Source organism: Pogona vitticeps, chromosome 4 (genome assembly GCF_051106095.1).
Source record: "Pogona vitticeps strain Pit_001003342236 chromosome 4, PviZW2.1, whole genome shotgun sequence".
NCBI classification, from domain to species: Eukaryota; Metazoa; Chordata; class Lepidosauria; order Squamata; family Agamidae; genus Pogona; species Pogona vitticeps.
Window position 1 is genome coordinate 142,214,549 of NC_135786.1, and position 23,228 is coordinate 142,237,776.

A 23,228-nucleotide genomic window follows, 5' to 3' on the forward strand; every position below is an offset into this window, starting at 1 on the left:
GCACACTCCCTTAACAGGTGGGACAACACAACATTTGGATCTGCAGACAGATCTCTGGTTGCTCTGTAGTATCTCAGGTTAAACTCCCCAACCCAGAGCAGGATAGCCATGACACCTGCATTTCCTCCCCTAAGATTTCAGGGCCTAAACCTAAAAGGTCCGAAACATTGGCAACTGTACACCTCATGTCTACATTTACTGCCAGGCAATTGGCACCTGACAAGTTTGAACCTTGTGTTTATGTTTAATACCAGGATTTTTTAATTCCATCCAATACAGGCTGTCTCACATACCACAGAATAAGATAGGATGAAGTATGTCTTCCATTTCCAAGGTGCCTTGCCTCCGATCAGAGCTCCTAGTCTGTTATGCATTGCATTCTCTATACCGCAGGATCAGGCTGCATGTACGCCTTCCAGGAATATTTTTGCAAGCCATTCAGAAAAAAAAAAATTAAAAACAGAAATTTTGAAAACTATCCCAGGAGCACTAGTTTTCACACCAGGAATCATTTTCCCCAAATGAATAAATGAATGCCTGTCTGAACCCTTCTTGTTCACTTTAAAATAAAAGAAAATAACAACATCCATTTCTGGACCCCTTGTGGCCCGTGGAGGAGGCTGGGGGCACAAACACTCAATCTCCTGAGTTTGCCCCCCCCCACCAAACTTACTGACAGCAGGATATGCTAACACATTGATCCTAATTATTCATTAGATTTTTTTAATGAACTTCTCAGTATGTGGTCAAAAATGAATTTTGCAATCCTTAATGCAGAATTGCCACCGCTGATTGAGCAACACAGTATCTCGGTGACTGTTTTTGCCGCTGCTGTGGGGAAGGGGAGTGACAGTGGAAAAAAACATGCAGAAAAAAAACACCAGAAAAACTGGTACTTTGAGTTTATGTGCACCCATTTACCTCAAGGTTAACCCCTGTCACAAACAGTTACCCAGAAATCCAGCTGTGAAACTCCAACATTAAGTGTGTTTGAGAACAAAATTTTTAAAAGGCATCCCTAACACCTTACCGGAAGCCAAAGTCTGGACAAGGTGGTTCTGTGCTACTGAGGACAGTCACGGGGGGGAAAAGGAATGTCAGAATGACTGTGAGTTCTGTGTGAGGAGACCAAAATTCTCCAGTGAGAATACAATTCACTGCACATTGCCACGGGCAGCATGCTAATTTCAAATGCTATTTGTTATATCTTATGAAATAGATTTTCTGTATGTTATACCCATCTTTGCCAGTGACTCAGTGCTAAATCCCATAATAATTTCATTGGCATACCTAATGAAGTTACATAAAGATTTAAGTCATTTGGGGAGCTGAGGTGTCTCGTCTGCAGCTTCACTGCAGATGGTACAGTAATTCCATTTATTGAAGGCCTGAAAGTATTTAGGTTTAAAATGCAGAAGATAAGACACGACTTAGGGTTCCAAGACAACACTTCTTAAAAACTCGTAAAGTGAACAGTCAAGGTGGGAGGGACGGCGAATGAGCAGTTGCCTAGAGCTGACAGATGTACAGCAGCAGGGAAAAGAGGAACGGCAAAGAAACACCACACAGCTGTCTTGGGGGTGCTGATAGCTGAAGAACAATGAATGGTATGCAGAAAACTGAGTGGCCAGGAATGCATGAATGAAAAAAAGGTTCTACCCTATTATTTTCTTATTAAGCTTTATCTTGGTTTTTAGTGGCTAGAATCCTATTGGTTACCTCTGCTGGCATAAATGCAATGCCATAAATCACAAAAGCAAATGTCTGCTAGCTAGTTAATGAGTCACCACTTGTATTCCTTGCCACGTGCCAAGTCATGCAGCTGATGCACAATGCAGAATACAGCTGGTGGGCGGTGTGTGTGTGTATCAGAGCTGTATAAAACAACTGGCAGTTCACTGTGATTAACATCACAGCATTTATGCTGCCATAGATAACTAATAGAAATCTGGCCAATATGAGACAAAAAATCACACAGAGATACAGAAGACCTCAAAACACACCCATTGTCCAGTTGATATAAATGGTAAAAGTAAAGCAATTCCACCAAAAAGACTCTGTGGTGTGTGTGTGTGTGTGTGCGCGCGTGTGTGCACGTGTGCGTGTGAGTGTGTGTGTGTGAGAGAGAGAGATTAAATGTCTATTTGGGCAAGCTTTAATTAATTAATGGGGAGCTGTTTCTCTTATATTACCTGTTTCTGCGCATGTTTACATCCCTTCTGTTTTTTGCATCCATGATTCCTTTTAAATTAGATACAGAATGTTAACAATGAACTAATGCCACTAATGGATCTATTTTTTTCTGTTTTAAAATTTCTGCAGATTTCACACCAATAGTTACTCCTGAACACTACACTCTCTGTAACAGTCTTCTTAGCAATGATTAACATTGTGTGGTTCTCTAAGAAAAAGGCTTGAAAGTTATCACTCAAGTAAAGGAGAAAAGAGGAAGCAGGATGCATGAAGGACCTGCAGAAATTTTTCAAAACAAGTTGAAAGGCCATAAAATAGAAGTTGGCAATGTGCAGTAGTAGAGCTCTCTACTTAAGAAATTTCATAATTACTGTTTATTTATTTGACACATTTATGTGTCTGTTCTTTGCCATCAAGTCGAAAACAACTTATAGTGACCCTAATAGGGCTTTTAATGTAAGAGAGAGATATAAGGAGTGGTTTTATCAGTTTCACTCCTCTAGTTAAGTTTCCATGGCCAAGTGGGGATTCGAACCCTGTTCTCCAGAGTCCTAACCTGTCACTCTATCCAGTGCTCCAATCTGGGAATCCTCTATACATTTATCCCTGCCCTATATCACAGGCTCTCATGGGGGGGGGGGGTAATCAGAGCTGTATAAAACAATTTTAAATCAGAAAATGTTTAAAACCATTTAAAATCAAATAGCTTAAAACACAAAATTACAAATCCATACATTAAACATTAAAATCATTGCATTAAAACTCACACAGGCCACATTCCCCAGCCCCCAAAGCCTCTAATACACAAGCATATTTTGCCTTGACACTAAAACAGGATGACAATGCTAGTGCCAATCAAGTCTCCAAGGGAAGGGCATTCCATAGCCAGGGTGCTACAGTAGAAAAAGCCCTCCTCCATGTTTCTACATTACTATGGTTCGAAGAACAGCATTTTCAGCCTGTACAATTTGCTGCATTATCATGTTTTTATCACACAGTAATGACAACATTATTTCGAAATGCTGTTTACCAAACACATTGTTGTGTGATAAAATAAAAGACAGAAGCAAATAACCTATTCTGAATTTTTGCTTATATAAATGAAATTGGTGCCATACTGTTGCCTTCCCAAATGGCACAAATCATCCATTTGCAGACTCCGCGTGGCCCACAGAAGAACCTGAAGCCCCCATGTACTTTGATTGGGGTTCAGCTTCAGTTCTGTTAGCTTCTCTTTGGCCCAAACCAGCCAAATTTGTCTTGGGCTTCTGACTTTGTCCAAATCCCACACACTTTTCTGTTAAGGGGGAAGTGTATTAGCAGAGGAAACTGGAAATCATGTGGAATCACTGCTTATAAACTGGTCAGCCAAGAAGAAGGGGGTTTTAAAAGGAGAAACAAAAAAGGCATTGTTAGGATCCTTGCTGGATGAACCAGTGGAGGTCATTCGATGAGAAACTAGAGAAGCCAATTGCGTTCAAAACCTAAATGGGCCAGGTGAATTCATACTGAAGTTTGAATTTAAAACATTCTGAAACAACATTAAAATACCTTGGTGAAACACAAGATAAGAAGGAATGACATCCTCTGACATGCTTTCACGCCACCCTCTTTTACAAATGATTTTTTCCTACATATTCCTTGACCCATAGTATGAGTGTGCATGTGCATCTCTGAGTGTGTTTCTGTGCACATGCACACATGTGTGCATACATGTGTGTTTTGGGAGTCTCCAGATTAGACTGCTACTTTGCTTTATACAGTATTACATTTCAGTGGCTAAAAAAAAAGAGACAGTGTAGTCTAAAGGCTACTCCATAGTTGTCTTTTTCTTGGGTTTAAATGCTGATGCTTTCCTTCCTTTGAAGCCTTTTATATTACATTTCATATTACATTTTCCAATAAATTAAGAAGAAAGTACTGAGGGGAACACAATCTACGTTATGTATCACAGTGAGGGTTCCTGTTTACCTCTGCTTAGGTGCACAGAAAACATGAAAGTGTGAGGCAGCCCAGACTGAACAGCATAATGAGTGTTTCTATGACTACAGGAGGAGTTGGTGCACAGTGAGCCTTTTACATGAAGATGTTAAGACAGTTTGACAAGGTACCAGTAAAGAGGGGAGAAAGAAAAGCTGAAGGGACTGGGAAAGGTCAAACACCCACTAGACACTTGTACAAGCGATATCACTTTTATCTGATTATCAGGAGGGCTGGAAATTAATATGTCATTTTGAGAGCAGGAACATTTACAGTTTAAATACCATCCCTTCTCTGAGTTTATGGGAGCCATGCTTAAGAAAACTATGGAAATTTATGTCTCTTCTTTCTTTGATCTCATAAAATCACTTACAATAGTTTTTACAAACAGCAGCAGATCGTCAGCAAATATCCACTGAAAAATTCATGACTAGTCTAATTTACATCTCAATTTTGCTTTTATACAACCATAGAATAATGGAGTTAGAAGGGGCCTATAAGGCCATCGAGTCCAACCCTCTGTTTAATGCAGGAATCCAAATCAAAATAGATCAGATGGTTGTCCAATTTCATTTTGAATGCCTCCATTGTTGGAGTGCTCACCACCTCCCAAGGTAACTGGATCCCTTGTCATACTGCTCTAACAGTTAAGAAGTTTTTCCTGATATTCAGCTGAAATATGGCTTCCTGCAATTTGAGTCCTTTATTACATGTCCTGCAGTCTGGGATGGTTGAGAACTGATACTGCTACTCCTCTGTATATCTTTTAAATATTTGAAAAATGCTATCATGTCTCCACTCAGTCTTCTTTTCTTGTAGCCAGTTCTTTCAGTCTTTCCTCAGAAGGCTTGGTTTCCAGTCCCCTGATCATCCTTATTGTCCTCCTCTGAACTTGCTCCAGTTTGTCACCCTTCTTAATGGGCAGTGTCTAGAACTGGATACAGTACTCAAGATGAGGCCTAACCAGTGCTGTATAGAGGGCAACTAGTACTTCAGAGATATGGAGACTCTGTTTCTGTTAATGCAGTCTAAAATAGCATTGGCCTTTTTTGCAACCACATCACACTGTTTGCTCATATTCAGCTTGTGATCTACAACAATTTCAAGATCCTTCTTATATGAAGTATTACTTATCTGAGTAATGCCCCATCTTGAAATGATGTGTTTGATTTTTCCCACCTTAGCTGTAGAACATCTGTTAAATTTCATTCTATAGTTCTCAGCCCAGTGCTTAAGCTTAGCAAGATCTTTTTAAATTTTCTGTATTCCAGGGTATTAGCTACTCCACCCAATTTTGTATCATCCACAATTTGATAAGCATTCCCAGCACCCCCTCACCCAAGTCATTAATACAAATGTTGAAGGGAACTGGACCCAGGGCTGAGCCAATTGTTACCTCTTACCTATTTGAGAAGGAACTCTCTGAGTGTGATTCTGTAACTAAATGTCATGGGTTAGATCTTCATTTAACTTTTAAATACCAATGTACAATGCACAGATTATGTGTAAATGGGTTGGAAAGAACTGGAGATTTTTTAAAAATGAAAATGTGAGAAAGTAGAAATGATTGATCTATTAAGATGGACAGTTCTATGTGCTTAACTCACAAGGCTGGCTTTGAATTCCTGACAAGTCAATCATGTTTCTAATGCTGAACTAGGGTTGCAGTTTTTCTTCCTAGCAGGCTCCTACACACCTTTTAAAATCTCCAAAGCAGACATTCAGATTAAAAAAAAAATCACTTCTGTGGTCAGAATAGATGTACCTACTCTATTGGTTCGCCACTAGATGATCAGGATACAGCATTCCAGAAGCCAAGTTAAAAAATAGGGATGCTGCAAACAAAAATGTATAACTATGAAACTGTACCTCATATCAGCAGCAAATTTGGCATGGATGTAGCAGAAAGTCTGCTCTTGTTTGGTGTTAAACTTGGGGACATTTGGGCAAATGGTTATTGACTGTTTTACCCTCATGCAGAAGCAAGTGACCTGGCGCTCCAGCTGATTTAGAACAGATGAAGTACATTGACAAGATAAAATTTGCATACCTGAAAAAAACTCAATTTTAGGTGCTTTTTTCATTCACAGTAATTGATCCATGCAGGCTCTAAGTCACACTTTTGAAGCCTGAGCGAGTCTGAAATCACTGGCCTTTTTTTTAAAATTACATTTTAAAGGACAGCTGTTTGCATAGCATAGCATCCTGATGATTCAGAAGGTTCCTCAGCACCACTACTGTGACACCATGCAGGAGAAAATTCCAGAAGCTGATTTCCTTTTCATCAGTTAACCACTTCTAACCCAAACATAAAACAATTGTCAGGGCTATTTTTCAACAAGTGTGAATGGTAGTAAGCAGAAGAGGGTATCCTGTAGATAATCTTGACTGCCACCACTGGTGTTGTGAATATTCAGGCTGCCCTTTGCTTGGTCATCTTTTTTTTACAGCAATACTGTGCCATTTCCTGGCTTTTTGAATTGTGGGTACAGAAGCACAGTATTCCTCATTTATAAACTGGAGGGTTTTTAAAGAACTGAATATAAATAAAATACTGAACTTAGCCTGTTTAGATGGCTGAGAATTTAGTTCATTGTTGATAAGAACCTATCAAAATTTATAAGTTGTAAGACTTATTTTTAAACCAATATGTTTGCATTAGTTGTAACACATTGCTTATTACTTTACAGGTAATGTGCTATTCACAGAGGTATTAATACTTATAATTACAAAGAAATGTAATTTAAGAATAGATACACAGCCTGAAAATCCTGCAAAACAACATCGTAAAAGTACTGAGTAAATACTACTTGTTACACACACACACACAAAACCAAAACCCAATATTACAGGTTCTTACATTGTTTCACAAAAATAATAAAGTTGTGCCCTTGTTAATACCACTCCACCCATAACATATTGCAGGGAAGATTTTTACTTGTTAACACATGTTCTGCTAGAATTCATATATTTCTTCATAAATAGGATGGAAAGAGCATGTTATTTGTTTTCAAAATTAAATGTGAGAGAAAGCAAAGCAGACAGATTCAACCATTCCTAACCAGCACTTTCTTCAGACCTCATAATCCTTTGTTGACCCTTTTCCTTGGTAATATTCCTCTTCCATCTGAATTCAATCCTGTTTCTACATGCCTTGTTTCTCCAATGCTGTTATGTTGGTGACCTACAGAAAACATGTTTGTAACCTCTTCTCCCCGTGGGTGGCTAGAAAATTGGAGGAAAATTGTGACTTCAGAGTAATCAGAGGATGATAAGAATCAGGCCAACTAGCTGCTTTGCTGATCTTCTAGTTACTGATTCAGAATATGAATTTGCCGAAGTATTTTTACATATGTGGCAAATGCAGTCAAAGCCACTATGAAGAGGACAGGACTACAGATGCCCCTCTTGGCAAGCTGTCATGCTCTAACCCAGGGCCCAAGTCTCCTGCTCTATGCACAACAATGTCTCTGAGGGATCTCACCATTCTGAGCAAGGAGAAGGTGGCATTGAGATCTGGCACTCCCATGAAAGGGAAACCCAGACCAAGACCCCTCTGGTGATGCTGGCTCTGGGGATTGGGGGATGACTTCTAGAGGAAAAGAGGGAATTGGTCTACCCAGGGTGGATAAAGGCTATAAAAGTCACCTTGCCACCAGTGAGGCAGAATCTCTGCAGAAGCCAACAAAAGGAGAGGCTAGCTATCAAACCAAGAAGATGAGGAAGCAGCAATCAGAGGCTCCTGAGGAAGTAGTGAACAGTGGAATAACTTGTGGGAAGGGAACTATAGTCCACCAAAAAAAAAAAAAAAAAGGAGAGAAAGACCTTGGCGAAGGAGTTTGGGGGGATGCCCAAGAGGAATGGTCTGAGACATTCTGGACACAGAACTCCCCAGAAGAGGAACCAGAATCCCCAGGGACTGGGACTACATTTATTAGGAAGACACCTGGAAGGGGAGGATTCAGCTCCAGGTCTTTAAGGGAGAGTGGGGGAAAATGAGAACCCCAGACATCCTTCCCCAAGCATCCTAGTGGGGAGAGAGAAGGATAAAGATTGAAGGTGAGGGCAGGGGAGCCTGTGCCAAATTGATGCTGGCAGAAGTGTTGGAAAGAGCAGGAGGAGAGGAGACCAGGAAGCTGCGGTAGGTATAGATTTCTGGAGAGAGGATTTAGGAGCAGGGAAATGGTGGAGGAGTTCCATATCTGGGGCCACAGGAACTGGAATAGCTAGGAGCCTACTGATGGGAACTTGGTTCATGGACAGACTTCAGCCCCTCACAGTGAAGGGAACCAGAGGCAAAAATATGAAGGACACAAACTGTGAACTATTAAAAGTAAGTAGGACCAAACTCTTTAAGTTCTTTGTTGAATTATTCTCCCATCTAAGTTGCAATAAATCCCACTGACTTTGATAATTTGTGTTATGCTTTTAGAGACCAAAGAATGGAAGAGGAATGTCCCATGGAAGAGGACAGGGCTGGTGGGGCTCACAGCCACCTTCTTATTTTTCTCAGTCTCCTATACTATATACCAGTTCATTTCCCTGCCTCTAGCTGACCAAAAGGGTTCAAGATATGAATCACTAAATTCTACCAGGAGTATGGGTGGTGTGTTTCTCAGGATTTTTGGTAGTGCTTCAGGAATCCACATATCCTGCTTTAAATTATACTAAGGCAGAAATTAACAGGAACATGTTCCCCCCCCCAATAAGGTTGTAACTAAGTCATAAACCATAAATAGTTCAACAGTCCATGTAAATTGCAGTAGTTGTTATAAGTGTTCCCAGTCATGCATGTTTCCTGAAGGCTGACATAGTTTTAGATACCAAGATACTATACTGAATGTACCATATTTCATTCCCCTTCCTCTCTCATTCCACATTTAGGCTCATACTGTCTCTCTCACTCGAGCCATAGACTGTATTCAAAATTAAACTTTAAAATTCCACCTCACAATTTTTTTTTACCAGCTCTCTAATCCCCCTTCACAGCCTCCTGGGGGCCATGATTGGCTGGGTCACAAAGCCAGTGACAAAACACACAGATACTAGAGCAGTCCATTGCAACATTCCCTCAGAAATATGCCTATAGTTTTGATTGTCAAGTGGAATGCTACCTATATTCTTCCCCTCTTAAATCTGTTTTTGGTCTACATTTTGGACACTAATCATGGTTCAGAAAATCACAGTTCTGAAAACCTACACAGAAAGCTCCAGGAAGTGTGAATGAAGTGACAGAGCTCCAACAGATTGTGGGCAAGCCTAAAGGGGACCTGGAGGAAAGTAATTGTACAATCTCCATTCCTCACTAATCAAGTTCTATAAAGTTTTTTCCAGTCAGTATAATACAATCACACAAAGAGTTGCTTTTATATGTTACTTAGCTAGTATGAAAACAAACTATCATAACACAGATGTGCAACAATAGTCCTACTGTTAAGATAACACGTTGATCTAATTATCAGAGCACAGGGGTAGGCAATTGGTATCTTGCCAGGTACTGAATAGCCACTACAACTCACCCTTGACTAGGCCTGCTAGAACTGATGCAAAGAGCATTCCAGTAACATTTGGAGGACTGCAGGGTGATGATCTTTGCTGTAGGAGCAACACATCTGTGGGAAGATGGCAAAAGCATTCTCTGTGGGTGATTCTTAAACAGGAACCAAATCATGAAGAGATCTGAAAGAGTTGCAAGCACTGCTAAGCAAGGTGAAGAGCTCTGAAGAACCAGGAAATGCCTGCAGAATATAAAGCTGGTCTCAGCCTGATCTTGGGCTATGAAAATGAAAAAGTAGTTTCCACACAACCAAAGCTATCCAGGAGAAATTCTGTGGACTCTTTCAGGCAAAGCACTGTCAGAGGCTGTAAACACTCAGTCACTCACCCTTCTTCTCCTTCCTTCCTTCCTTCCTTCCTTCCTTCCTTCCTTCCTTCCTTCCTTCCTTCCTTCCTTCCTCTGTCATTTTTTTCACCCCAGCAGCAATTTTCCTCCAGTTCAGATGACTCACAGTAGACGTAGGGGGTTACATTTCAGCAAGTCAGAGACAGTAATGCAAAGAGAAACTGCTTCAGCTACTGCTGCTTTTCTTCTTTTTAAACCTATTAAGAAGAATTTAATGAACAATTCTATGTGTGTTTGCTAAGAGATAAGCTTCACTGGCTTATCCCCAGTTTATTGTGTACAGTATTAAAATAATATGCTTTTCAAGGCTCATGAGCATAATACTATACTGTACCAGTTTGAGCTGGGATTCCCATATTTGTTCATGACAGATAATTGTGTAGAATTACACAGACCTATGTCTTTAAAATCTGCTTATTTGAAGTCCAACACCTCCAAATATCACCTTTCTGGGTTTGTTTGCTTGTTTGCCTGCTTCTTTCATTTGCCTCATGGCATCCTTGTTTAGAATATATGTCAAATAAAATTATTCTGGGCCTGAGGCTATGAAGAAATGGTTTTTCAATGGACCAAGATGAAAAACATTTATACAGAATCCTCCTAATTCAGTCAGAAGCTCTCTGTTTTCATATTCTAATTTTTTTTTTTACAGGAGTTTAGATAGGAATTTTGTCAGAGTGCCAGCCACAAATTACCAATGGGAAGAATGAACAAGCTGAGGAAAATAACCAAGGAGATGAGACATTTCCAGAAATTCTGTCAACTTAAAAAAATTGCTGCAAGTCTTCAGACAGGAGCAATTGTGGATAAAAGTGATTATTATTATTATTATTATTATTATTATTATTATTATTATTATTATTATTATTATTATTATTATTATTATTATTATTATTATTATTATTATTATTATTTTATTTATATCCCGCTTATCTGGTCATGAATAAAATACACATAAAATACACAGATAAATATTAAATTATTACATAGTGAACAATAAAAAAAAATCCAACAAAACGGAAAGCAAACAGTGGAAAAGGAGAGGGAAGGAAAACTTCAGGAATTAACTGGAGGGAAGGCCTGCTTGAACATCCATGTTTTTAGTTGATTTTTGAAAATACCCAGCGAGGGAGCCGCACAAATCTCCAGAGGTAGGTTGTTCCAGAGGCGAGGAGCCACCGCTGAGAAGGCCCGGTTTCTTGTTTTTTCCTTCTGGCCTCCCTCGGCATCAGACTCCTCAGCCTCACCTCCTGACTCGATCGAGTGATACGGGTAGTTCTTGGTGGGAGTAGGCGTTCCGCCAAGTACTGAGGCCCTAAACCGTTTAGGGCTTTGTACGTAAGCATCAACACTTTGAAGTCGATGCGGAACCGAATGGGCAGCCAATGCAATGCGGCCAGAGTGGGTGAGATGTGTTGAATTTTTTCACTCCACTAAGGAGTCTGGCCGCTGCATTCTACACCACCTGGAGTTTCCGCAACAGCCTCAAAGGCAGCCCCACGTAGAGCGCATTACAGTAGTCTAATCTTGAGATTACGAGCACAAGCACCAAGGTAGTGAGCACCCCAACATCGAGATAGGACTCCAGCTGGGCTATCCGCCGAAGGTGAAAGAATGCGGTATGGACCACCGACGCCACCTGAGTTTCCATAGTGAGCACCGGGTCCAGATGGATCCCCAAGCTATGGACCCCATCATTGGTGGCAAGAGTCACCCCCAAAAGAGAGGGAGTTTCCCAGGCCTCCAACTGTGGGGGCGCCCACCCTCAGTACCTCTGTCTTGTCCGGGTTCAGCCTCAGCCCGTTTTCCTGTATCCATTGCAGTACAATCCCCAGGCAGCGCTGAAGGGACAGAATGGCATCTCCTACGGTTGGTGAAAAGGAAATGTAGAGCTGAGTGTCATCAGCATACTGATGGCACGATGCTCCACACCCCCTGATGACCCCACCCAGCGGCCTCATATAGATGTTAAACAGCATTGGGGAGATAATCGACTCCTGTGGAACCCCATAATTGAGACTCCACAGGGCCGAAACACTCTCCCCAAGCTGTATTCTCTGGGGGCGGTCCCCCAAGAAGGAACGGAGTCAGGCCAATGCCAGCCACCAATTTCCAGCTCAGAGAGCCTCCCCAGGAGGATACCATGGTCAGTGGTATCAAAGGCCACTGAGATGTCGAGGAGGACCAGCAGAGACACTTTGCCCGTCAGCCTTCCTCAAAAGGTCATCACACAAGGCGACCAATGCCGTTTCTGTACCATGGCATGGCCTGAAGCCCGATTGAAATGGATCCAGGGCATCTGTTTCATCCAAGTGCACCTGGAGCTGGTCAGCCACCACCCTCTCAACCACTTTGCTTAAGAAAGAAACATTGGCGATGTGCCTATATTTGCCAATTTCGTCCGCCGTCAAACTGGGTTTCTTCCTAATGGGCCTAATGAGTGTCTCCTTGAGGGCAGATGGAAACCTGCCCTCAAGGAAAGACCCATTGATTATTACAGTGGCCCATTCCATTGTTGTAGGCCTGGCTACTTTGATTAGCCAGGCCGGGCAAGGGTCAAGGGAGGAGGTGGTGGCACGGCAGCGATCAAGCACCTTGGCCCCAGAATCAGGTGTGACAGGCTGAAAGGAGTCAAGGGTACCAGGCAAGATGGAGCGCTGGACATCTCTGCTCGACTCACTGTGTTCAAAAAAGGAGAGCGGTCCTGGCGGATGGCCTCCACTTTAGATTTTAAAAATGCTGCAAATTGGTCTGGTGAAAAACTAGGGGGAGGCCCGTCACTCAGACCAATTCTGGATAGGTCGTGCACTATACGGAATGGTTCTGCCTGCTGGTTGGACGCTTCGCTTATCCGGTTAGCGAAGTATGCTCGACTGGCAGCCTTTACTTTAGCCAGGTAAAGGTTAGTAGTGACCTTAACAGCTATCCAATTATAATCCGTCGGGTAATTTCTCCACTTGTGCTCTAGCCGTCTCCTAAACCACTTCAACGCCCGGAGATCCTGGTTAAACCAGGGCGCCGGGCAGACTCTGCGTTGGAGAGGGTGTTTAGGAGTGATCATGTCTACAGCCCTAGCCGCGGTGGCAAACCAGCCGTCAACCAGAGCCTCGACAGGAGCGCCAGCCAGGTCAGCCGTAACACCTCTCATGGCATCCTGGAATGCAACCTGATCCAGTAGCCTTCGAGGGCAGACCATGACAATAGGTCCCTGCTCCCTGTGGGGGGGGGGAGAGCCATTTTGAGGGTGCATTTTATTAGGTGGTGATCCGACCATGACAAGGGGACCGACTCGAGGTCAGTCACCATTGGACCACACTCGCTCCAACTGGAGGAAAAAACCAGGTCAAGTGTGTGGCCGCCCACGTGGGTGGGGCTGTTAACATGTTGGGACATGTTCAAGAAGGCTATGGTCTCCAAGAACTCAAGAGCTGGCCTGGAAGTCTCTGCCCCCACGTGCAAGTTGAAATCACCCAAAACCAATAGCTTTGGGGATCCCAACAGTGCCGCGGAGACAAAGTTCACCAGCTCCAGTAGGGAAATGGCTGGGTTGCGGCAAGCACGGTAACCCAGCAAGATCCCAATACCATCTCTGGCCCCAAGCGACACATGGAGAGCCTCTAGACCCAGCTTTACCACTGAGGAGCGCCTAGTAACCTCCAGGATGGATTTGTAAACAATGGCTACTCCCCCCCATCCCTCCAGTCTACCCCGGTGTTGGACAGCATAACCGGGCAGACAGATGGCTGCTAGGGGAGGACCCCCCTCTCCGCCAATCCATGTTTCGGTTATGCATGCCAGGTCTGCATCCTCCTCCAGGATAAGATCGTAAATTACCTGGGCCTTATTGGATACAGACCTGGCATTCAACAACACCAGGCATAGAGTGGAGAGCTGGCTGGTCTGGCTACCTCGATACTGGGGGTTGATTACAGTCTCAGAACAATGAACAGCCTTCAAGCATCTGTTCATCGTTCTTCTGACATGAGTAGGGACTGTGCCAATGCCATATCTCCCTCTACCCGTGATCACAGAGATGTTTTGGGGGCCCTCGCTGGGGCCATTTCATATCAAAAAGGGGAGGGGGAGAGGAGGGGAGGAAGGGGGGAAAGGGAGGAAAAGAAGAAAGAGAAAAAAGAAAAAGGAAAAAATAGGGGCAAATTTGTTCAACAAACAACTCAGTCTCACCAGCTTCCATAACTTATAGCAGGAGACTTGAGTCATGGCCCATGCTCCAGAAATATATTGGACTAGTGGAAAGAAAATGTGGACATTTACTAATAATTTTCAGAAGAGTGAACACTTTAAATACCCAATCTCATCATGGATTTTTTTTTGTTCATCTTAGGACCTCTGCTACCTTTCTCCTATGTGAACACTGTTCCAAGCCTGTCCTAGAAAAATGGTAATGTATGCCTTCATTTGCTCTCCAAAGAGAAAATGAGGGCATCTGATTTTCAAAAAATGTCTGTTGGTCTGAGACTTGGACATCCACTACAGTGGTGCCTCGACTTATGAACTTAATCTGATTCAGAAGATGGGCATAAGTCAAAATGGTCCTAAATCAAAGCACTATTTCCCGTTGAAATGCATTGAAATGCAATTAATCCATTCTGGCCGAAGAAAAAAAATCACACACACACAAAATCACAAGACCCATTGGAAACGCGATTAATCCCTTCTGGCCAAAGCGGGGGGGGGGGGAGAAAAGCAAGCAGAGTATGCAAGACAGACGGAAATGGGGGAAAAGCAAAGCAAAAAGCAAATGAAGCATACAGGACAGATTTGAAATGGGGAAAAAGCAATGGAAAAGCAAACAAAGCATGCAAGACAGATCAGAAATATGGAAAAAGCAAAGCACCAACAAACAAACCTCCAGACCCATCAGAAATGTGGGGGGACAAAAAAAAACAACAACCCAAACCCCCAAGACCCGTTGGAAATGGGAGGAAAACCAAAAAAACAAACAACCCCCCAAGACCCATCACAGCACAGAAACATAACCCCCCAGCCCAAATCCACACTGCAAAAACACCCAGAACAGTTTTTAAAAGCAGAAAACAGCACCTTACCTTACCAGACAGCCTTCTTCGATTGCACAATCTCTAACTGCTGGGGCGAAAGAGCTACAAAGAAGCAGCCTCGTCGCCACCTACAGTTAGAAATTTGAATTTCCCAACTTTCCCCCCTGCCTTATTCTGTTTGTAAGTGGGAGCTCTGGTCACAAGTAGAAGCAAAATTTTGCAGCCAGAGCTGGTCATAACTCGAAATTGTTGTAAGTAGGGGCGTTGAGGCACCACTGTATTTTGACGTTCTTTGTTTTATTATTTAGTGCAAGCCTGCATAAGAACATAGTAAATTTACTTTTTTGATAAATTATAGACAGTGGCAATGGGATCTGGGGGATTTGGGAAGTTGTAGTTTGAAAAAGTAACTTCCCCAAGCTTTCCCTATAACTGTCTATGTCTAACATGACATATATTTCTTTTTGTAACTTACCTGGGATCAGATGAACAATATTAAGAATCTGGTAGCCCACAATGTACACTGCCTTTGTCTTGGTGCGTCATTATCTGTGTAAAGGACTGATATAGAGAGTTTGTTTGTTTATGTATTTATTTATTGGATTTCTGTCCCACCCATCTAGACCAAAGATGGCCTTAATCCGGACAATACTAGCTGGTGAAAGTGAGGGATGGGGACTCAAATTGCATGGGTTGTTGTCAAGTCAGACTTAAGTCATACTAGTGAATCGACTCAACTCAAGTTTTTTTAATGACTCAGACTTCACTCATGACTCAGAACCCACACACCCTCTCTTTTTTCTTGGGGGAAAACTTGTTTTTACTAGGGATTTGGGGCTTGGTACTTGGTACAAAAGACTTGGACATGGGACTTGGACCCAAGGACTTGCCAGCATCTCTGGTGAAAGTTTTACCATACAATACTTCCACATTCCAATCAGCAATAAGAAATGAGTTCACTGTGAAGTTAAGCTGTGATGTTCTGCCTAAGACACAGGAAAGAAGCTACACAGAACCAATTTGTCAAGGAACTACGAGTCTGGCACATGCTGCTTTTCTTTCACAAGAGAAATAGGGTAGCAGTCTAAGAAGGTAAAATGTCAGCTACTCCAATTAGAACTTGTGAGGTGCAAATTAACCCGGGGACAATTTGTAATCTGGTAGCTAAATGACAAAAGCAATATTATGGACCTGCACAGAAAACCTTTAGGACTGTGAGATATTAAAGAAACACAAAAGAAAAGAAACATTTTTTGTGGCATTTTAAAGACCAACGGCTATATTTTAATGTAAACTTTCATGGCATATTCGATGAAAGCTCACATTAAAATATAGCAGTTGGTCTTTAAAGTTCCTCAGCATTTTCTTTTCTTTCACTTGCTGAAATGCTTGCCCAGACTAACATGACTACAATTTAGAGATTTTAAAGTATCATTGAGGTTGAGCACATGCACACCAGCAAACTGCATCTTAGAAACATGGTGTGTGTATACCAATGCTCTCTTTCCTGTCTGTTAATAGCCTCCTGTGATTGGCTGTTAACATACGTCATTTGTTTATAGTAATAGATCATTCCAGAGGCAATACAGAAAAAGAAGTAATTGTGGAACAACCAACACAAGCAGGAGCAACAGCAGGAGTAACAAATGTATGTTACATGTGGTTTGCCGTTAGCAAAGAAACTATTCCTGCCAGACGAATGTGTTCCTCTGCTAAAAAATAATAAATAGGTTAAACGAAATTGATTCTGTACATCTACATTGCAAAGAGCAAAGGAAAAGTGGGCTGCTTATATACTGCCCCATCGAGCTTAAAGTACTGTCTGGGAAGGGAAAAAAATGTCTATGCAGGCTATATATTGTATACATACCACAAGCAAGCTAGCTGGGTACAGTGGGATCTCAACTTACAAATGGTTCGACTTACCCACTTTTAGACTTACACACTTCTCCGTCCTCAAAATTCCATTTCGACTTGCGAACGGAGCATCGACGTACAAACCCCTGGGGGGGCTGGTCTACTGCCTGGGGAAAGCTTGGTAGACTGGGTCTCCCAGGGGAAGCGGTGGCGGTGGCAGCGGGGACCTCCAAGATGCCTTCCAGGGATTCTCCGCCCCCATGGGAGGCATTTTGGAGCCCCACCACCACTGATAGTGGCTCCAAAGAATTGTGTGGGTCAGGCATTCTGGCTTGCAAAGACTGGGCTAAGGTGTGAGTTCCAGAGTCCTGCCTGTCTGTGTATTTGCAGAAGAATTGTGTGGGTCAGGCATTCTGGCTTGCAAAGACTGGACTAAGGTGTGACTTCCAGACTTCTGTCTCTGTGTTAAACATGCTTTAAAATTGGCTTCGTTGAAAAAAAAGATTTCAAAAGTGCTTTTAAAACTGTTCCCTGCCTCCCCCTCCTTTCCTGAACTTTTCTTGACCTAAAAAAGAGAAGAAAATATCCCCCTCTAGTGGTAGAAGGTGGAATAGCAGCTTCCCATTAGTTTCCCATTAGTTTCTATGGACTCATTTTACCAACCTGAGAAGGATGGAAGGCTGAGTGAACCTTGAACTGAATCTACTGGGATCAGATGCAGGTCATGAGCAGACTTTCGATTGTGGTACTGCAGTTTAACTACTGTGCCATCAGACTCATAAGGTAGAAAAAGTCCTTTTTATTTCCTTGTATAACAAAAGAGTTAAAGTAAACAATACATGACCATGGGCAGAGATGGGAGAGTACTTTGGAGTAGTCATGCCAACCACACAGACCAGGTAGGTGCAGGTGATAAGTCATGATAAACCTAGCTTTGAATCAGGAAAAAAGAATTAAGCATAGTTGGATTGAAATCCAGGATCAATATACAGTACATTCAAGAAATGCAGACATACTAGACTTGAAATACAAGTCAATTCGTTTTTGCAAAAAGAAAAAAAAGTTTTTTTAAAAAAAAATCACTGTTAGGAAACACTTCAGCATTGTTCTAGGCAAAAGCCCGCCTACTTAAGAAATACTGGATATATGGAAAGTACAAGATTTAATGAATGAGCATCCTTTGCAAAAATACCACAGACACTTAGTGTCTCTTTCCTGCATAGTTTATGCTTTCTATTAAGTGTAAATGGAATTGATCTGGCAGCTGAGTCATTTGTTGTAGTTTTTAAAAATCATGCAGTTTGTTGTAACTTTTAAGAATAACCAAACCCAACAGCTTCATGAAATGTTGTTTGGTACAAATGAGGGTCATAATTTTATGACTACAGTGGTGCCTCGCTTAACGAGCGCCCCGTTTAACGATGAATCCGCATAGTGATGGAGTTTTAAATGGGGGAAATCGCTTTGTGATGATCATCAGGAAGCGCTGCCCCACAATCATTCCAAAGCCCCCCCAAAGAGAGCCTTGGACCTGCAAGGGGAGAGAGAGAGAGAGCAGGGTTTGCGAAGCTGGCTTCCCCATGATCTTTGCAAACACCCGCCCATCAGCTGTGCTTCGGGCTGGCTCAGCTAGCGCTAAGCGCAGCTGATGGACGGGTGTTTGCAAAGATCGCGGGGAAGCCAGCTTCGCTCTCTCTCTCTCTCCCCCCCCCTCGCAACTCCAGCCTGGGCAGGGAAACTCAGTCACCCTGGCCGTGGCGGCGCGGTGCCTCAATCTCCTTGCCCAGGCTGGACCTGCAAGGGGAGAGAGAGAGAGAGATAGTGCTGGGTTTGCGAAACTGGCTTCCCCCCATCTTTCCAAACACCTGCCCATCAGCTGTGCTTCGGGCTGGCTCAGCTAGCGCTAAGCGCAGCTGATGGACGGGTGTTTGCAAAGATCGCGGGGAAGCCAGCTTCGGAAAACCCCCCACTTCGTCTCTCTCTCTCTCTCTCTCTCTCTCTCTCTCTCTCTCTCTCTCCCTCGCAACTCCAGCCTGGGCAGAGAGACTCAGTCACCCTGGTCGTGGCGGCACGGTGCCTCAGTCTCTTTGCCCAGACTGGACCTGCAAGGGAAGAGAGAGAGAGCGCTGGGTTTGCGAAGCTGGCTTCCCCCCCATCTTTGCAAACACCCGCCCATCAGCTGTGCTTCGGGCTGGCTCAGCTAGCCCGAAGCACAGCAGATGGCTGGGTGTTTGCAAAGATCGTGGGGAAGCCAGCTTCGCGTGCGGGCTCTCTCTCCCTCTCCCCCCCTCGCAACTCCAGCCTGGGCAGGGAGACTCAGTCACCCTGGCCATGGTGGTGCGGTGCCTCAGTCTCTTTGCCCAGGCTGGACCTGCAAGGGGAGAGAGAGAGAGAGTGCTGGGTTTGCGAAGCTGGCTCCCCCCCATCTTTACAAACACCCACCCATCAGCTGTGCTTCAGGCTGGCTCAGCTAGCCCACGGGGAAGCCAACTTCGGAAAACCCCCCCACTTCGTCTCTCTCTCTCTCTCTCTCTCTCTCTCTCTCTCTCTCCCCCTCACAATTCCAGCCTGGGCAGGGAGACTCAGTCACCCTGGCCATGGGGGCGCAGTGCCTCAGTCTCTTTGCCCAGGCTGGACCTGCAAGGGGAGGGAGAGAGAGAGTGCTGGGTTTGCGAAGCTGGCTTCTCCCCCCCCCATCTTTGCAAACACCCGCCCATCAGCTGTGCTTCGGGCTGGCTCAGCTAGCCCGAAGCACAGCTGATGGGCGGGTGTTTGCAAAGATCGCGGGGAAGCCAGCTTTGAGTGCTCTTTCTCTCTCTCTCTCTCTCTCTCTCTCTCTCTCTCTCTCTCTCTCTCTCTCTCCCCTCGCAACTTCAGCCTGGGCAGGGAGACTCAGTCACCCTGGCCATAGGGGTGCGGTGCCTCAGTCTCTTTGCCCAGGCTGGACCTGCAAAGGGAGAGAGAGAGAGAGAGAGAGAGAGAGAGAGAGAGCACCCCGAAGCACAGCTGATCGGCCGTTCCAAAATGGTGGCGGGATGTAGGATTTTCGCTTAAAGGTGAGTTTTTTCCCCATGGGAACGCATTAAACATGTTTTAATGCATTCCTATGGGGTTTTTTGCCCCACATAGCGACAAATCTGTATAGCGATGATTTTTTCGGAACAGATTATCGTCGCTATCTAACGTAGAATAGCTGTTTTTTGCTTTTGCTTCCAGTTTCATATAAACGTCTCATGTGAGCAACACTCACTGTTCCATTTTCACTGCAAGAATTTGAGCAGAATGATAAATGTATGGCTAAAAAATAATGGTACACCCATCACCTGTGGGTTCAATGTGTGAGGCATAATAAAATCTTACCACCAACCCAAGCACTTGGACTTATCCGTGTACAAAAAAACCTAGAAAACTTAAAAAATATAAAAATATACTTAAAAATATAACAAAATGAAATGAAAATGTAAAATGCATTTATTGTTAAGAGCATGTACAGAACGATGTTTCACAAACAATACAATGAATGGAAAACTGAAATGTTTAGAATAAAATGGACTTGAACTCCTAAATGTGCTTCTGACCCCCAGAAAGTGACTTTTCTGAAAATGGTGTCATCAGTTTAATGCAGTCTTTCACATTACAAATCAGCCTAGAAATGAAAATGTTTCTGTTCACAAACTGACTAGAAGCCCCATAAGATTCTCTCTCCTGCCCCTGAAAGTTAATCTTTCAGTTCCATTTTCATCCCCTTATTCATAAAAGTTTGAAAAGCCATTATCTTAACAGGATTTTAATGCTCACAAATTTGCCTTAAATAACACAGCAAAGCAAAACCAGCCAAGTCATGTGTGAAGATCCAGCTGAATGCCATAGTAACTGTTTCTTTAAATTATTTTGCTGTCAGAAGACAAGCTGATATATACATTTATATCCTCTTCAGACAATCAATATAGTGAACAGCTTGGGGAAAGCGGATGCAACGACATGAAAGCCAACAGAAAGCAGGGAAGAGGAGTGAGGTATAGTATGCTAAAAACAAAAATAGTAATAGAAACAAAAATGACCATGCTTGGCGGGGCGGAATGTAACCTTTCATGTAAAACTACACTGCAGGTATAGAGAAAAGAGGGAGGAAAAGAATTCTCACTAAATCCTTCATAGTTACTTATCTATTTATTTATTTATCATGCTCCCCTTAGGCTCTCTCCACATGATGAGAAACTTTGTGATGACCTTTAAAGCCCCAAGAGATCATTCACCTACAGCCAAGAGCAAGACAAAAAGCCCCTCCTATCCCCACTTTAGATCTCTGCACTTTGCATAGAATGTCTCTAAGTGCCCAATGCAAAGTACAGCACACATACATGCCACAAGCACAGAGAGACTGGATGATTGTTAAGAAAGATGCCAACAACCCAGTCAGTGCTTCAGATTCTTAAATGAAGCAGCAGCCATCTTAGCATTGAGCAATCAAACAATTTCAGCAATAGGCACCGTATTTTTTGCTCAATAAGATGCACCTGACCTTAAGACGCACCTAATTTTTAGAGGAGGAAAACAGGGAAAATATATTCTGAGCCAAATAGTGTAATAAAATATTTAATAAACTATAACAGAATAACATTTGAACCATGTAAAGTGAACAGCAGTCAACAGTGGCATTAAGAACCATTACCACTGTCATTAACAAATGGAGAGACTTAAAGTTTTGTGTACTCTAGTTTATGAACCATAAATTTGTGTACCATAAATTTAATTCAAGTACATATAGACCATTATCATTTACATTTCCTTTCATCCACTTCCTCCCCATGCTTATAGAAATGTCTCAATGACAGATGAGATTGTTGTGCAACTCTGCCCAGCTACAGCTCAAGCCTATATTAAATTAGAAATGGTTTGTCTGATTTGGCACTGCATTGAGAGGTCCCTTTTAGTTGTGTGGAGGATAAATAGTGGAATTAAACTATTTAACAGCTGGTTTTCCTTATTTACTTTAAGTTATGCAAAAGAACAGCAACACAAAGCTTAACCTGATCCCATTCACCAGCAGTAGCACATGCTCAGCATAAAACCAAATCTCCATTCTCTGACATAATTGAACATTTATAGCATGCAAGGCACAAAAGGTTAGGCCACACAAAGCCATGAACAATGTTCTTGATGAGCCAAAAAAAACTGAATACAAACTATAGTAGCTGAAATCAGGAAGCAGGTACTGTAATCCAGTTAGAAGTCACGAGGCACAGTTAGTTTCCTTGCTGGAGCACCCTTTGGAAATACATTCTGTATTAGATGCCCAGAACTAGTTGAAAAAGTTTGCAAGTTGAATCCAAATTTCCCATAAAAATGCACTGAAAATTAATTAATGCATTTTTATGGGGGGAGGTCAGAAACTTTTAAAAAATTAAAAGAAAGTCACCAGGTACTGTAGACTGAGCCTGGCTCTTCACAGTGCCTTGGTAGACTCCAGAACAGTCAAAAAAGAGCCCCAAACAGCTAAAAGCCAGCAGGCAGCAGACAGATGGCAGCCATTTTGTGCTCTTCTCGCTCCTGCTCCTTCCCCCTCCCCTCTCCCCACCTAACAGCTGATCGGCGCTGGTCTGAAAGGCTTTGCAGGCAGCTTTTAAAGCAAGTACCCCTATGCACGTTTCTACACAAGCAGGTTTCAACTCAAACGGAGCACTTTTTCACCCAAGCACAGTTTAACCCCAAATAAGCAGCTTTTAAAGCTAAACAAGCAGATTTTTAAGGCAAGCATGCACCTTTCTACACAAGCAGATTTCAACTCAAACGGAGCACCTTTTCACCCAAGCACAGTTTAACCCAAAACAAGCAGCTTTTAAAGCAAAGCAAGCAGAGCACCTTTTCATCCAAGCACTAACCCCAAACAAACAGCTTTTAAAATAAATTTTAAAATTTAAAACGGCAATACCAGGCAGTCTCAGGTCTCTCTCCCAGCTTTCTAACTGCTTGGACTAGCAAGGAAGCAGACAAGCAGCCTGTTCACTAACTGAAAGTTTGAATTTCCCCGCTTTCCCTGCCTTCCCCACATATTAGGTATGCTAATATCTGTGCACTGGAGGATTGTGGGAGGAACATCCAGCCCCTGATGGGGGTCCTGTGGGGCACCCCAAAACACTAAGTAGCTCTCTTGGCCTCTTTCGGGACTGGGGCTGTGCAGCCCTGTTCTGATCAGCAGGTGCAGCCGGGGGGGGGTCACCATGCCTTTGGGGGACAGGGCACAGAAAGGGGCAGGAAGTTCTGGGGCCATTCCA

General features: G+C 43.0%; 1 long non-coding RNA gene across 1 annotated transcript; it reads right to left on the reverse strand.

The window, feature by feature from the left end:
* Positions 1–819: 819 nt before the first annotated feature.
* Positions 820–15,755, reverse strand: LOC144588607 (uncharacterized). The gene is made up of 2 exons (XR_013544228.1): positions 15,572–15,755; positions 820–10,272 (listed from the first exon to the last, which is right to left on the reverse strand). It is a non-coding gene; the product is annotated as an uncharacterized LOC144588607 (long non-coding RNA).
* Between the last annotated feature and the right edge of the window lie 7,473 nt (positions 15,756–23,228).